This window comes from Gavia stellata, chromosome 6 (assembly GCF_030936135.1).
Source record: "Gavia stellata isolate bGavSte3 chromosome 6, bGavSte3.hap2, whole genome shotgun sequence".
Classification (NCBI taxonomy): domain Eukaryota; kingdom Metazoa; phylum Chordata; class Aves; order Gaviiformes; family Gaviidae; genus Gavia; species Gavia stellata.
Genome location: NC_082599.1, coordinates 622,146 through 638,713, shown reverse-complemented (window position 1 = coordinate 638,713; position 16,568 = coordinate 622,146).

Genomic DNA, 16,568 nt, shown 5'->3' with positions numbered 1-16,568 from the left:
ACAGAGCAGAGCGACGTCTGGGCCCCGGCCGGCACGGCGGCTCCTCGTCCCCCGGGGCTGGGGACACCCACGGGGCCCTGTGCCAGCACCCGGGGACAGGGTTTCCGGGGGCTGCCCCCACTGACGGGGTGTCTGTGCCACTTCCCAGGGGCACTGGTGCTGGCGGTGCACCCCAGCAGCCTCGCCGGGACCCCAGCATTGGGGGCATGTGGCACCACCGCGCCGGGGGACGCCCGCCCTGCCGGCAGCATGCGGCCACTCGCCCGTTCCCCCGCCATGGGGATGGTGACCAAGAGACCCTCCGCAGAAGGTACCGGGGGGCCGGGGCCGGGCTGGGGGGTGGTGTGGGAGGGGGCTGGCGGCACCGGGGCACAGGCTGAGCTCCCACCCTCGGGCTTGCAGCAGGGCTGGCGGGTGCCGCGTCCCCACTGGGCTCCGGCACGCGTCCCGGCAGCTGTGGCGGGGTGAGCTCGCCCCAGAAGAGGCACGCTGGGGGGACCCCCCTGGCCCCACGAGAGCCCCCCGCCGAGGGCCAGGACCTGCGGGCAGAGGTGGGCCGGGCATGCGGAACCGTCCTGGTGGAGGAGCTGGAGCAGCTGTGCCATGACCCGCGCTCGGTGTGCCGGGAGGTGTGGGGCACGCGCAGCCGGCTGGAGCGGGGCCGGGCGCGGGAAATGGCTGCCCTCATCCATGGCCGCCGGCGCCTCCACCACACGATCCGGCACCTGGAGGGGCAGCGCCAGGCGCTGGAGACCCGCTCTTGGCGTAACCGCCTGCGGCTGCTGGGGCTGCCTGAGCGGGTGGAGGGTTCCGATGCCATTGGCTTCCCGCAGACCACGCTGCCGGCGGTGCTGGGCCTGCCGCCGGTCCCTGCTCCGCTGCAGATCGAGAGCGCCCGTCGGCTGCGTGGCCCTGCTGCCCCAGCACGGCCGCTGCTCTTCAGCCTGCTCCGCTTCGCCGACAAGCTGGCGGTGCTGCGGGCGGCCCGCCGGCACCCCGAGCCCCCCAGCTGGGCTGGCACCCGCCTCGCCATCGTCCCTGCTGCCTGTCCTCCCTGACGGTGGGACACCCTCACGGCCGCTGCGCCTGGACGGCTTTCGAGCTGCGCTGTGGCACCCGCTGCCCCACCGCCGGCCATGGCCGAGGCTCCGTGGGGCCGTGACTGAGCCTGGCCCGAGGGCGCCGGATCCTTCTCCCCACCGCAGCCAGTCCCAGCGCCGCGTTGGCTCCTGCGCAGCGCTGAGTCCTCGCGGCTTCCCGCACCTCAGCGTCTCCGTGGCGCCATCCTGGAGCCCAGGTAGAGGGGCTGCTCGTGGCAGGATCCGGCCCCGGGTGGGGAGGGGGGTGGCTGAGCTGTCTCGCTGGCCACGCTGGAGGAACCAGCCCCAGTCCTGGCCGCATGACAGAGCCCAACCTTCCCGGGGGGCCACCTGCGCCCTACGCTCACTGCTGTAGCGCTCAGCCCCCTCCGACCCCCCCAGTCCCTGTGGGTGTCCCCCCCACCCCAACGCCTGCATTAAACCAGTGATGGTGATGCTGCCGCCATCTCCTCTGTGGCCGGTGGCCCCGGTGGGCACTGGGGAGGGCTGGGAAGTGCCACACAGCTCAGCCGCGCCTGTCCCTGGGGTACAGGGCAGGGGATGGGCTGAGCAGGCTGCTGCCCGCAACCGCGGGGGTCCCGCAGCTCGGACCCTCCCCACTGGCAGCAAACCTGCCCGTGCCGCGTTCTCCGCCGGGGCACGCGACGCTTGTTGGAGCGGACAGACCCTGACGCGTCCCACCTCCCGTGCCAGGCAGCTTCTTGGCTCGGGCAGCCCATCGCCGCCATGCCGTGGGGCGGTGCTCGTGGGGCCGAGGCAGGAGAGGGGCTGCAAGCACCGCCGAGTCGCTGCCAGCCCTGTGCAGGCACCGAGCGCACCGCATGGCCCCCGGTGCTGCATGGCATGTCAGCACCGAGCCCTCGCTGCCGAGTGACGTGGTGACCGCCGCTGCCACCACCATGCTGCACCCCACGGCTGCCCATGGTGGGGGATGGGATGGGTCGGAGCCAACGGCCCCATGGCTGCTCTTAAGGGATGTCAGGAGCTGCTGCCTCCAGCAGCCCCAGCCAGGACCCTCCTGCCTGGCTGTTGGAGCCCAGTACAGACCAGTAGTGCCCAGTATAGTCTGTAAGGGATGTCAGAAACCAGTGACCCCAGTTGCCCCAGCCAGGACCCTCCATCCCGGCCACTGGAGCCCAGCCTGGTGCCCGGGGACCCGGGGTCTCTGCCCCAGCTGGGGGACGCGGCTGCCGCCTTCCCCGTTGCGGGTTCAATCAGCCCCAAAGCTGAGCTCGTGTCCCAGAGACACACGGACAGGACACACAGAGCTCCCCTGCCCCTGCACGTCCCCCCCAGCACCCCACCCGTTACAGCCCGATCAGCTGCAAAGTCCCGGTTGCCGCCGTTGCCTGGTCGCTCATCAACCGGTGCAGCTGCACCCGTTTTGCGTCTGGTTATTATCTTCATTAACGGTAATTAGGCAGGGCCTGGGACTCCCTGTCCTTGTCCACCCAGCCGAGGCAAGAAACCTGCGGAGGCCGGCGCGCCGCTGGCCGGGTGCCACGCATGGTGCCGGGCTGTCCCCGCACCCTCCCGTTCCACCCCGCCTCGCCGCCGGTTTTGGGGGTGCTGGGCAGGATGGCAGGGGCTGGTTCGGCTGCGGGCAGCGCCGGCCAGGGGGAAGGAGGGATGTGAGCGGAGGCTGAGCGGGAGGGGATCATCCCGGTGCCACCCTGTCCCCGCGCCGGGGGGGTCCCCGGGGCGCTGCGTGTGCGTGCGTCTGTGTTTGCAGCCGTGCATGCCAACGCCGGTGGGGCACGAGCTCGGGCTGCACCGATGAGGGGATCCCCAGAGAGGAGAGGTGCCCGGGACGGGCACTACACCCTGGGTGGCGCGGGACCTGGGCTGGTGTGGGCGCAGCATCCCCAGCGCCAGCGTTGCCCCATCAGAGGGTCACCCACCGGGTGTTCCCCCCCCCCAAACGCACCCACTCCCTCCGGCTCGTTGGCTTTATTTGGTGGCTTGGCAAAGCGAGGGGGGAGCTGCCCCAAGAAGCACTTTGGGGGTGCATGGGGGGGACAGTGGGGCTGAGCTGGATGGGCGTAGGCTCGCTTGTGCCCTGGGAGGGGGGGGCCAGGACCCCCGGCTGCCTCAGGGCTGGGAGGGGGCAGGCGGGCCCCACGGCATAGCCTGGGGGCGGCCAGGCCCCCGGTTCTCTCCCGGCACAGGGCTGTGCCCAGCCACCAGCACCGCTCCTCGCCGCGCCGTCCAGACGCTTGGCACCTCCTGCAAGACACAGCGGGGTCTGCTGGGGGGGTCCCCGCGATGGCCGGGGTCCCCATCCCCAGGTCTTGCTGCTGCCCAGTGGAGGGGACTGGGGATCCCGGGCTCTGCCATTACCTTTTGCGGCAGCAGGACGCTGCCGGGGTGTCTGGCGGTCTGGCCTGATTCCTTGTCCTCCCTCCTGGCTCTCTCCTGCGGGAGCGAGCACAGCGTCACACCGAGCCCCGGGCGATGGGGAGGCCTGGGGCCAGCCTGTCCCAGCGGGCACACGCGGCCGGGGGCTGCCTGGGCGCAAGGCTGGGTGGGTGACCCCCCCAGCAGCTCCGGGGCCAGGAGCCGGCACTGCCTGGCGCGTTGCAGCACCTCCAGACCTTCCACCCTCCGCCGCTGGCTCCGTACGCACCCGCCTGCCTGGCTGAACCTCATCGTCCTCGCTGGTGTGCCAGGACATCGACCGCGACTCCTGTGGGGAGAGATGCAGGTGCAGGAGCAGCTGGTGCTGCGGGGCCGTCGGACACCATTGGGGTGACACCGAGGAGTCGGCAGCACCGGGCTTCCTCCTCTCCCCGCACACCGCTTCCCCTGGCCCCCGCGGCGGCCACCTCAGCGGTGCGGTGTGGCTGCAGCCCGGCGCTGCCAGCTCACCTCGCTCAGGACGGAGAAGCACCCCGAGCAGGGTCTGTGGGGCTGGCGTCGGCCCCCGCCACTTGTCCCCTGTGGAGAGAAGGGTCGTTACCGGCTCTGCCGCAGCCCGCTGCCGCGCAGGGTCCCTTTGTCGCCTGTGCAAGTGCCCCCAAGCCTGGGCTGGGTGGTAGGAGAGTTGGCAGGGAGGTGCGGGCAGGGAGCACCCCAGGGAGAGGGAGATGAGGGGGAAATGGCCGGCTCACTCCCTTTGCTGCCACCCGCGATGCGGACAGGATTGCGGCCGTGCCCAGGCCCTCCCCAGCTCCCCCCAGCCCATCCCTGCTCAGGCACCTCGTCCTTGGCCGTGTTTTGGGTTGTGTCCTTCCCTACCCCCGACCTCTCCCCGGCTTTCTGTCGGCGCAGTGAAGCCACCGTTTCGTGCTGCAGCACCCATTCCCCCTCGCAGCGTCTGGACCACCCGCATCCGCCACCGCCTCCCTCCTCCTCCTCCTCCTCAGCCCCTCGCCGCCCCCCGATGAAATGTTTGCCGATTGTGCAAGCGCGGCGGCTGCAAGAGGGGCCCTGGCAGAGCACGCGGCCCCTGGGACACTGGCAGAGCGCAGCCTTACCGCAGCGTCGGCCCTCGGGGGTGGCCGGACCTCGGTGCGCCAAGCCCGTCCTCAGCTCTACCAGCACTCGGAGCGGCACAGGGAATAGGGAGGATGGAAAAGTTGCTCTCCCGGGATTTGGCCTGTCCCCGTATGGCGGCTCGGTGCAGGGTGCTCGCGACGGAGCAGCTGGTGTCCCCTGGGGACAAGGTTTGCTTCCCGCGGTGCCAGAGCCGTGCCATGCCGTGCCATGCCATGCCAGGGGAGGTCTCCCCCTCCCTGTGGTGCCCTCCCCACAGTCTCCCCTGTCCTGGCTCCGTTATTCCCGGCATTAACCCCCCTCCGCCCATGACCAACCTCTCTCCCCCGTGCGACCTTCTTCGAGTTGCCATGGTTGGCTCCGGCCACAGCCACGAGGGCCACGGCAGCAGCGAAGCCACAGAGCAGCCACAGCCTCATGGCGCTGCGCGGGGGCACGGCCGCCTGGCTCAGGCTATCCCGGTGCCGCTGCGCGCTCCCCTGCCTGGACCTTGGCCCCTGATGTCAGCGGCGGAGGCGGCTCTGGGGCACCCAGCCCGGCGTCCGGCTGCCCACCGTGGTCAATCGGAGCGAGCTGTCACCGCAGGATGCCGGGGAAGAGCGAGGGACCTTGGTGGGGCCGGAGGGACGGGCAGGTGCGGGCAGCGCCATCGCTTCTGGACAAGGGACGGGGCAGAGACCCCTCTGCTACCCCAAAAGTTGGGTTGAGATGGGTTGGAGGAAACGTCTCCCCAAAACTGGTGTCTTGGGGCTCCTCCTCTTCCTCTGCCCACCTCTTCATCCCATCTGCGATCCCGTGCATCAAACAACCGGGGTCTTGGAGCAGCTCCAGGTGCCAGGGGAGTCCTGAGCTCCCCAAAAAACTGCTCTGCGCTCGCCAGCGCTGGGATGCGAATGCTACAGGCAGAATAGAGGACCACCAGCGAGGGGAATTAAAGAGAGGATAAACTGAGAGAACAACTCACACAACGTCATGGAAAAGAGAATTGAATTAAGGAGGAACCGCAGACAGGAGACAACATGGGATCTTTAGGGAGTTCGTCTTTACTAAAGAAAACAAAGAAATCCAGAGAAGCGGTTACGCGGAAGCCAGCGTAGGGAGGGCTGCCGAGAGACCAGCTGGAAAACACGAGCACCGACCTCCGTGCACGACACTGGGGAAATAAGTTAGAAAAAAACCCCTGCGCCTGGAGGTCTCATTGCATTAGATCGAAGATTATTTGTAGCGAGAAACCATAGATTTTGTGATTATCAGGAGAATCAACTACCTTTTAGATAAAAAGGAGGCTGCAGCGTGTTTGGCTGCCTCAGAAAAGGAGATTTTATTGCTCATGTGCCATTTTAATGAAAAACTGGGAGACGTTAGAGCATTCACTCAGGCAAAGGAAGTAAATTCCAGAATTATTCTTGGTTCTTTGTAGTCAAGGTCTAGCGCTCAGATTTGCGGACTAATGCCAGAACGATTAGGCAATCCATCGAATCCAACATCAGCCCACGTATTTCATCCCGTTTTGGGAGAAGGGAGCGTAACGGCTGGGGCCTGGCTAAGGGCGGGCCGCCAGCCTAAGTCTGGGGGCTTCAAGGTACGGAGAAACCATCACCGCTCCGGAAAACTTCCTCTGTGACCAGCAACTCCTTCCATTGCAAACCCACCGGAGCTTCACATCCCACTCAAGCTTCCAGACCCTGCCCTGCTCCCGCCTCGCTGCCCCGAGGCGCCTCTCAGCACCCGTATTTTCTGCTGGCAAAAGTCCTTGGAGATAATTGTTTATTCAGATAAACACACTGGGCGCCGTCTGTAAATCGTCCCTCCGCTTCCCAAACTCTGGGAGAGCATCTCTCGATCTGCAGGCACGTCCCACGTCACTTGTGCCCACCCGATCGATCCAGCCCTTCTCCGTGCTGAGGGATATTTCCGCCGCACGACGCAGCCCCCAGGAGGGCCGGGACTCTGGACGCAACTCTCCTCACCTCATTCGAATTTATTACTTGGAGTTTTGGGTCACGCAGAGGTTTGCAGCTGCAGCTGGGTGATCGCAGCCAGGCTTTCCTGGCCCGGTACTCCTAATTGCCCAGATTTCCTGATTCCCAGAAATATTGACCGTTACGTTGTGTGATTAATGGGGCAGAGGAACAAAGACAGGCAGAGGAACCCAGTCACCTCATCAGTGTGAAGGCAGCACCCCAACTCAGTGACTACCAGGGATACCGAAGCGGGGGGGACCCCGCCGAGATGGCACCGCTGGGGGTTACCGGCTACGAGGGCATTTGGAGACGGCGTGAGGTTTATCGGGGGATGTTGAGGGGAAGGCCCAGAGGCAGGGAAAGGAAGGGGTCCTGACGGACCGAGGGGAGGAAGGGCGGGGAAACAGAGGGGAGAGGGAATAAAGAGGATAAAATGGGTCGGTGAAGCGTGAACAGGTCAGGTCGACACCTTTGCGTGTTTCTGTCTGCGCTCATCCGCCCGTTACGTGCACAAAGAACAGCAGGATTTACGCCAGCGCTTCTGCTGGTTTTTCCCCGTTTCAGCGTTAACAGCTTTCCCTGCCCTGTTAGACGTTCGCTTCTTCCATTAAGGCGGAGGAAAAAAACCCCAACGCCAAACGCAACCACCTCTCGCGCAGCGGAGCGGCGTCGCTGCCTGAGCGCCCGGGAAAGACCCGGCCAGGACGCCCCGCCGGGTCCCTGCCAGAGCTCCGGGCAGGCAGCTCGCCCGCAGCCCCCTTTTCAGAAGCGGCCATCAGCTCCGAGAGACCCAAACCCTGCGTTTTCCCGGCACGAGACTCCCCCGGGGTGCTGGGAGCGGTTATCCCAACCCTGCAGCCACTGTTGGGAACACGCTGATCACCCCTTACGGGCTGGAGGCAGCGCGGCACCGGCGGATTTGAAGACGAAGGAAGGCGCCGCCACGGGCGTCCTGTTGGCCGGGGGCGTCGAGAGCTTGTCGTTGTCCCCCGGGACACTCCGGTACAGCCCCCTCTGCAGTGGCCTTAACCCGAAGGCCACTGGCTCCCACCAAAGAGGCCCCGCGCGCCCCTCCGCCGGTGCAGGCCCAGAGCCGCGGCGGAGCGGGGCTGCGGGGGACGCGTGGCCCCGGGCGGGCAGGCGGGACACAGGCCCGGGCAGCGGGGCTGGAGCTCCTTTGGGGCTGACCGGTGACAGGGCCCCGGCAGAGGCCCCGGGCGGGCAGGGGACGGGCTGGGGCACGGCTCCCCGCGACTCCCCGCTCTGCCGCCAGCTCCCGCCGGGCCCGGGGGCAGCCTCGGGGCGGGGGGAAACCGGGAGGCGCCCGCGGGTCGAGCGGCCACTCGGCCTCGCCGGAAGCAGTAGGCCGCGTCGCGCGTTACCACGGCAACGGCGGCGGAAGGGGCGGTCCCTCCCTAGTAAACATCCGCTGACGCACTTCCGGTAGAGGCCCCCCGCCTTCCTGGTGCCTGACGCCCGCCTCGCTCCCGTGACCCGGAAGTCGCGCCGCTGCCCTAGAACTCCCCGCGCCAGCGGCCTTTTCTAAGCCCCGCCCCGAAACCACGTGATGCCCGCCGGCCACGCGATTGGCTGCTCTCACCGGCGGCGCCATTTTGTGGTGGCCGCGTGCCGCCCTCCACCGCCGGGCCCAGGCCTGCCCGCGGCGGCCCCCGGGATTGGCGCAGCGCCCCACGTGACCTCGGCGGCGCGCTGCCATTGGGCGGTGGCGCAGCCGCCTCCGGGCCCGGCCCGGCCGAGGGATGGCGGGAGGGGGGAAGGCGGCCCGGGGGTGGTGGGGGGAGCTCGGGGGTCACCCCCCGCGGGGGGCATCGCCCGTCCGGGCAGCAACGGGGCCTGCGCCGCGGGGGGAGGCGAGCCCCGGGACTGACCGGTGACAGGAGATTGTCTCCTCTGAGCTCCCGCTTAGGAAAGACCCTTCAGATGACCGAGTCCAACCGTAAACCCAACAGTGCCAACTCCACCACCGAACCACGTCCCTCAGCGCCTCGTCCACACGGCTTTTAAATACCTCCAGGGATGGGGACTCCACCACCAACCTGGGCAGCCTCTTCCAGCGCTTGACAACCCTTTCAGTGAAGAAATTTTTCCTAATATCCACTCTGTATCTCCCCTGGCGCAACTTGAAGCCATTTCCTCTCATCCATCGCTTGTCCCTTGGGAGAAGAGACCAGCACCCACCTCACCACAACACCCTTTCAGGCAGTTGTAGAGAGCGATGAGGTCTCCCCTCAGCCTCCTCTTCTCCAGACTGAACAACCCCAGCTCCCTCAGCCGCTCCTCATCAGACTTGTGCTCCAGACCCCTCACCAGCTCCGTCGCCCTTCTCTGGACACGCTCCAGCACCTCAGTGTCCTTCTTGGAGTGAGGGGCCCAAAACTGAACACAGCATTCGAGGTGCGGCCTCACCAGCGCCGAGTACAGGGGCACGATCACCTCCCTACTCCTGCTGGCCACACCATTTCTGATAACAAAATATTACAAAGTCATCCCAGTTTTGCTATGCTTATACTCAAATTTGGCTTTTCTGATACTACCAGAGTAATCTCAGCCTTGTCTGGAACGAGCGTTGTGGTTCCCTGAGCACTGTTGGTCTTGCAAGACTCTTCTCTCCAGAAGGTCCCAGTCCCCCATTCCCTCACCTGGGGGGTTCAGCCCCTCCATGACCACCGGCAAAGCTCAGCAGCCCACACGGCGCTGCCTGCGGCTGTCACCATTTCCCTCACCAGCATCCTACACATCCAGCAATTCCTCCTGGCACCTCCCACGGATGAATTCAGGGAGCTTCACCTCCTGGCCAGGGCCTGGTCTTCTGCTGGCAGCCGTAACAGCATCCCTGTTACAGAGATCTGCTGAACGGTGCTTTTTTTCAGTAATTTTCAGAAGAGAACGCTGCAGGGTTCTGCACGGTACATCCCCACCTGCTTTTATAAATGATAGCTGCAAAGTCTCATTAAAAACACAAAGTCCCCCTTTAATATTGTACCCTAAAAATTTCTATCCATTCACTCTGCTTAAATTAATAGTGGGAAACCCCAGAAAGCTGGGCATGCTGCCTGCATCAGGCAGAGCGAAGCAGTAACGGCAGCAGAGTTCAGCGCCCCGAAGACCCCAGGGGATTCCTCCCCGCCTGCTCCTCTGTTTGCAAGCGTAGCCCGGGCACAGACAGACAGGCCAGAGAGCGTGACAACATGGACAATAATTTAGAATAGTTTAATGAGAAGACAGGAAAGACCGCCGTGATCAGGCACAGCCCGGCCAGAAAACACACTGACTAGCTGCCTGCTCACACGCAGCTGCCCGACTTTCCTCCTTCGCTCCATTTTCCTGTGCTTCTTCCTTTTATCCACACTGATCCTTCCCTCTCTTCGCCTTTTTCCCCGAAGCCTCCCAGAGAATCCCAGTTTCCCCAGCAGCGCCACATACCGAGTTTTATACCCGCTAATCCGCCTCCCTACGCCTTTCGCAGCGTTTTTTCTCTCAAACCACTCCAGTGGGTTTTGCTGGCGGGAAGAAGGTCCCAACTGTTCACCTCGACAGACAGAAAAGTTGCTGCTGACGATCAGCTGTCTATCTCAAGGACAACGGGCCAGATTTCCTTACACTGAGAGTAGCCACTGAGCTCGAAGTTCTGGCACATGGAGTCCAACACGCGTTCGACGGTCCGCATCACCATTTTATACGCATCGTGCAGCGATACGTAATTTGAATGACAAAGTTCACGTCCTTCAACACTTCGCTTAGCGTCAGGGCTCCGGATCAGCTGTGCCTTCTGCGCCTCGTGGCATACGGATGCCTCGGGGTGCATCGCTTCCTTCTTCACCTCCACAGCTACATTTGAGGGTGGGGGTCCAGCCACTGGTTCAAAAGACAGCAGAGGGGCGCGAAGAGCTTCTGATGTCACCCCTTGGGAGCCACCATCGCTCTGAGCGCGGGGGGGCACAGCCTCCTGCTTTGCAGGGGGACAAAATGCCCCACGCGTTCCCTTCGTGGGGTCGTCTTCTGCCTTAGCAGGGGGGACAGCAGGTTCAGAAGGACAGCCAGTGCTAGAGGAACCCTGAGGGAACTCCACCCTCTTGTTGGCACAAGGCTTGTAATGCCACATAATTCGCTTGGCTTTCCTGATGATGCGCCCAATTTGGGATTTTCGCTTTGCCAGCCTGTGGAGCATGGCCCGAGCCTTACCAGTCAGACGAACAATTTTATTAACTCTGCCCGGATAACGAATCCTTTGCACGTGACAGTATTCGTGGTCCTTAAGTGCCGAGACACCGACCTTGTCGTTCCTGCAGTAGTCATGTTCTCTCAGAGGACATGGACGTGGGGTGCAAGGGAAGGGCCGCGTCTCACTCATCACACAGTAACAGTGGTCTTTCAAAATAGTCTCATTCAGCTCCTCAATAGACAGTTCCCTGTTTCCCTGGAAAAACGCCAATTCTCCCAAGATGCATCGACTTTTTGGGGCGCTCCTTTGAAACCTCTCCCTGTGGTCACCACACAGATGCTCCCGAGGGTGTGCCTTTTCGTTCTGCTGTTCCATCACTGGATGAAGCGGGAATCCTCTGCTTTGGGTAACATTTGCCGTGACCTCTTGTTTATCCTCTACTTCTCCTTCCTTCCCAGGCCAGAAGACCGTCCGTGCCTGGTCTTGGCTTTCCACCAGCCCCGCTCCTCTGCTGGCTGCCTCTGACAGCAACTCGCTCCTACCCCCGAGACACTTGAACTTGTTCAGCAGTCTTCTAGACCGGAGACGCCACTGCACGCACCATCCTCCTGCCGAGAGAGGGTTGGGAAGAGTTTTACCTTCTTCCTGGCTGGGGCATCGCAATGGGACAGGGAGAGGGGGACCGTGCTGAAGGAACGGGGGAGACGCTGACAGCCAGTAAGAAAACATCATTCTCCCCACTTCAGGGGCCGCCCGGGCTCCACATCCCCAACCTCTGCCTGGATGGGCAGGAGAGTCAAGCCCTGCCCGCCTGCGGGAGAAGCCCTGGCAGCGATGACCGGGTGCAGCGCAGGCGGCTGGGGACAGCGGTGGGGCTGGAGCCCACCTCAGGGTCTTTGCTCCAGAGCCTGGTGGAAAGGAAGCGGGGGGTACAGGACTTACCGTGGCCGGGTGTCTGCGTCCTCTCCTCCAGCACACGGCGCGCACAAGCACCAGGCCACCGGCCCGAGGGAAGCTCCTCCAGCCAGCTCATGTCCCCAGAGTGTCCTGCAGGGAAACCGGACGGATGTCACCATCCTGGCAGGGAAAGCCCTTCTGCGCCACAGCCACGGGGCCGGAGGAGGGAGCCCTGTACGCCACCAGCAGCCAGAAAACTGTAACCCTGCTCACAGGTGATTGAACAGGGGGACGATTCTCCGTGGGTCAAGTAGCAGCAGATCAGCAACGTCTCTGCGGAGCTGCAGCTTTTGCGCGGGGAGACAGGCAGCCTCCGCTTCCCTTTGACGCTGCTGCTGCCCTGTGCAGGGAGGGTTGCAGGGCCAGAGGGAAATGGGGGAGACACCTCAAAACCGGCAGCGAGGAGGGGAGGGATTCAGACAGGAGAGTAAGTAGGAACCCCAGAGATACGCTGGTCACAGCTACAGAGAAGACGAACTTGGGGCGGCCTGTGGAACGCGCCACCCCTCCCCATCAAGGTAAGTGGTTCTACGGGGGTTGGATGGTTCCTGCTCACCTGGAGAGGAGCTGTCGGGTCCATCCCACCTCACTGGGCTCTGCGGTGTGCAGACCCATGGCTCTTCCCCACGCTCCATCCGGTATAAAATGTCAGGTTTGGGGCCTGGGTAACCTGGGGGGGTGGAGCAGAGGGAGTTGTTCTAACACAAACTGTAGGAATAAATTGTTACCACGAGGAAATAAAGGTCTCCTCTGTGACACCCCAAGCTGCACTCCACCGTGACCAGACGACCACAAACAGAAACAACACCAAAATATGGAAAAAAAGCAAAAGAGACACCAGAGCTGCTGCCAGCGATGAATTTATTCACAAAGACAAGGGCGGAGCCCTGATGGGAGTACAGGAACCAATTCCCAGCTCTGCTGACAGGCTTTCCCAGCAAGGGGTTACCTGCTGCTCATCCTAGGAGCAGCTCCTGGGCGTGGGACATCCTCCCAGGTAATCCGAGATCATCCTGGTGGCAGCAGGCAAGTCCTCTGAAGGGACCTTGCTGGTTCAGGGAGCTCCGACGGGTCTGCTCCCCTGCACCTCGCCCGGTACGTGCTACTCCTGCCCCACTGCAGCTTGAGCGCCCAGAGGAGGGGACAGAGTCGTTAGCCCATAGCCAGGACCCCCTGACAGGTCCCTGCCTGACCTCAGGGCAGGCAGCTCACCCGCAGTGACATTTTCAGAGGCGGCCATCAGCTCAAAGAGACCCAAATCCTGTGTTTTTTCCAGCGCTAAACTCCCCCAGGACTGCAGGTACTCGGAGCAGTTATTCCCTGTAGCCATTAGCTGTTCGTAACATGCTGATCAGCCCCTCAAAGTGCCAGAAGCAACACGGTTCTGATGGAGTCAAATATGACGGAAGCCCCGCTGCTCCTGCTCCTGCCATGTCCCCCCCACGGAGTTAAAACTGCAGGTTTACCCAGGGATGTCAAGAGCTTGTAGTTGTCCAGCATGACGCTGCGGTACAGCTCCCTCTGCCCCTCCGCAATGGTGTCCCACTCTGCGCGGCTCAGATAGACAGCGATGTCCTCGAAGGTCACCGGTTCCTGCCACACAAGGATTGCACCCTCCTTCGCGCTTGGAGGCCCACAGCCGCGGGGGAGAAGGGTTTTGTGTAGGTTTTATTTTCCGGGCGCTAATTCCACCCCGGAAGAGCTACCAAAACGTGAGATTTAGAGCGCCAATGGACAGCGCCTCCCCAGCAGGCTGCCTACCCTGGGTGGGGGGAATGATGGATCTTCAGAGAACTACATCTCAGCGAGACATTTTGCCTGGAGCTCGGGTCTAATTTCAGGGCAGCCGGGGTGCAGCCAGCAGCCAGAGCAGCCCGTGGTGACCCCGCAGGGCCCATCCCATAACGCCCTAGGGATAGCTGCCATCGGGCGGGTAGGAAAGGGCTCTGGCTCCGCTCAGCCACATGGCTGTCAAAGGAGGGGCAGGCAGGGAGGGATGGCTGGGGGGGGGCAATGTCGTGGAGGGGCTGGGGGGGAATGTCACGGGGGGAGAATGGTGTGTGTGTGTGTGTGAGAATATCATGGAGGGGGAGAATGTCGTGTGTGTGTGGGGGAGAATGTCGTGGCGGGAAGGGAGAATGTCGTGGCGGGAAGGGAGAATGTCGTGGCGGGAAGGGAGAATGTCGTGGCGGGGGGGGAGAATGTCGTGGCGGGGGGGGAGAATGTCGTGGCGGGGGGGGAGAATGTCGTGGCGGGGGGGGAGAATGTCGTGGCGGGGGGGGAGAATGTCGTGGCGGGGGGGGAGAATGTCGTGGCGGGGGGGGAGAATGTCGTGGCGGGGGGGGAGAATGTCGTGGCGGGGGGGGAGAATGTCGTGGCGGGGGGGGAGAATGTCGTGGCGGGGGGGGAGAATGTCGTGGCGGGGGGGGAGAATGTCGTGGCGGGGGGGGAGAATGTCGTGGCGGGGGGGGAGAATGTCGTGGCGGGGGGGGAGAATGTCGTGGCGGGGGGGGAGAATGTCGTGGCGGGGGGGGAGAATGTCGTGGCGGGGGGGGAGAATGTCGTGGCGGGGGGGGAGAATGTCGTGGCGGGGGGGGAGAATGTCGTGGCGGGGGGGGAGAATGTCGTGGCGGGGGGGGAGAATGTCGTGGCGGGGGGGGAGAATGTCGTGTGGCGGGGGGGGAGAATGTCGTGTGGCGGGGGGGGAGAATGTCGTGTGGCGGGGGGGAGAATGTCGTGTGGCGGGGGGGGGAGAATGTCGTGTGGCGGGGGGGGGAGAATGTCGTGTGGCGGGGGGGGGAGAATGTCGTGTGGCGGGGGGGGGAGAATGTCGTGTGTGGGGGGGGGAGAATGTCGTGTGTGGGGGGGGGGAGAATGTCGTGTGTGGGGGGGGGGAGAATGTCGTGTGTGGGGGGGGGGAGAATGTCGTGTGTGGGGGGGGGGAGAATGTCGTGTGTGGGGGGGGGGAGAATGTCGTGTGTGGGGGGGGGGAGAATGTCGGGGGGGGGGAGAATGTCGGGGGGGGGGAGAATGTCGGGGGGGGGGAGAATGTCGGGGGGGGGAGAATGTCGGGGGGGGAGAGAATGTCGGGGGGGGGGAGAATGTCGGGGGGGGGGGAGAATGTCGGGGGGGGGGGAGAATGTCGGGGGGGGGGAGAATGTCGGGGGGGGGGGAGAATGTCGGGGGGGGGGAGAATGTCGGGGGGGGGGGGAGAATGTCGGGGGGGGGGGAGAATGTCGGGGGGGGGGAGAATGTCGGGGGGGGGAGAATGTCGGGGGGGGGGGAGAATGTCGGGGGGGGGGAGAATGTCGGGGGGGGGGGAGAATGTCGGGGGGGGGGAGAATGTCGGGGGGGGGGAGAATGTCGGGGGGGGGGAGAATGTCGGGGGGGGGGAGAATGTCGGGGGGGGGGGAGAATGTCGGGGGGGGGGGAGAATGTCGGGGGGGGGGGAGAATGTCGGGGGGGGGGGAGAATGTCGGGGGGGGGGGAGAATGTCGGGGGGGGGGGAGAATGTCGGGGGGGGGGAGAATGTCGGGGGGGGAGAATGTCGGGGGGGGGAGAATGTCGGGGGGGGGAGAATGTCGGGGGGGGGGAGAATGTCGGGGGGGGGGAGAATGTCGGGGGGGGGGAGAATGTCGGGGGGGGGGAGAATGTCGGGGGGGGGGGAGAATGTCGGGGGGGGGGGAGAATGTCGGGGGGGGGGGAGAATGTCGGGGGGGGGGGAGAATGTCGGGGGGGGGGGAGAATGTCGGGGGGGGGGGAGAATGTCGGGGGGGGGGAGAATGTCGGGGGGGGAGAATGTCGGGGGGGGGAGAATGTCGGGGGGGGGAGAATGTCGGGGGGGGGGAGAATGTCGGGGGGGGGGGAGAATGTCGGGGGGGGGGGAGAATGTCGGGGGGGGGGGAGAATGTCGGGGGGGGGAGAATGTCGGGGGGGGAGAATGTCGGGGGGGGGGAGAGAATGTCGGGGGGGGGGAGAGAATGTCGGGGGGGGGGAGAGAATGTCGGGGGGGGGAGAGAATGTCGGGGGGGGGAGAGAGAATGTCGGGGGGGGGGGGAGAGAATGTCGGGGGGGGGGGAGAGAATGTCGGGGGGGGGGGAGAGAATGTCGGGGGGGGGGGAGAGAATGTCGGGGGGGGGGGAGAGAATGTCGTGTGTGGGGGGGGAGAATGTCGTGTGTGGGAGAAAGTCAGCGAGAGCCATGATGGCGGCTGCTGAGGGGGAGCAGCAGGAACCGCCCCAGGGAGGCGTGAGGGGGCGGGGGGCCGTGCAGAGCCGGGCATCGAGGGGCCCGGTGGCGGGGAGGGCGCGCCGGGCCACCCTCCGCCAGGGCCCGGCTCCTACCTGCGTCTGCCCAGCCATGGCGCCCGGGGGAGGCCCCGCCGGGGACGGGAGGGGGTTCCGCTCCCCTCCGGGCCGCCGCGTGGAGCCTCAGAGCGGCGCTTCCGGTGCGCCCGCCCGCCGCAGGCTCCGTGCCGGAAGTAGGCCGCGTGACGCGGCGGCCCGGAAGCGGCCGCGCGATTTCCGCTCAAGCATCTTCTCCCGCCGGCGCTGCCCCGCGCCCTTCCGGCCGGAGCCCCGCCTCTCCCGGAAGTAGCCGGCGCCGACCGGAAGTGTGGCCGGTGCGCTTTCCAAAGGGGCGGGACCGCTCCGCGCTATCCACGTGATGAGCGCGGTGATGTCGGCGCCGCCATTTTGGGCACTGTCCCCTCCCTCACGTGATCGGCAGCGGCGCCGCTATTGGTCCGTCGGGGTGGCCACGGGGTGGAGTTGGGGTGGGGCGGCTTCCGGTGCGGCCTTCTCGGACGGGTCCTGCACTTGGGCCACAACAACCCCACGCAACGCTACAGGTTTGGGGACGAGTGGCTGG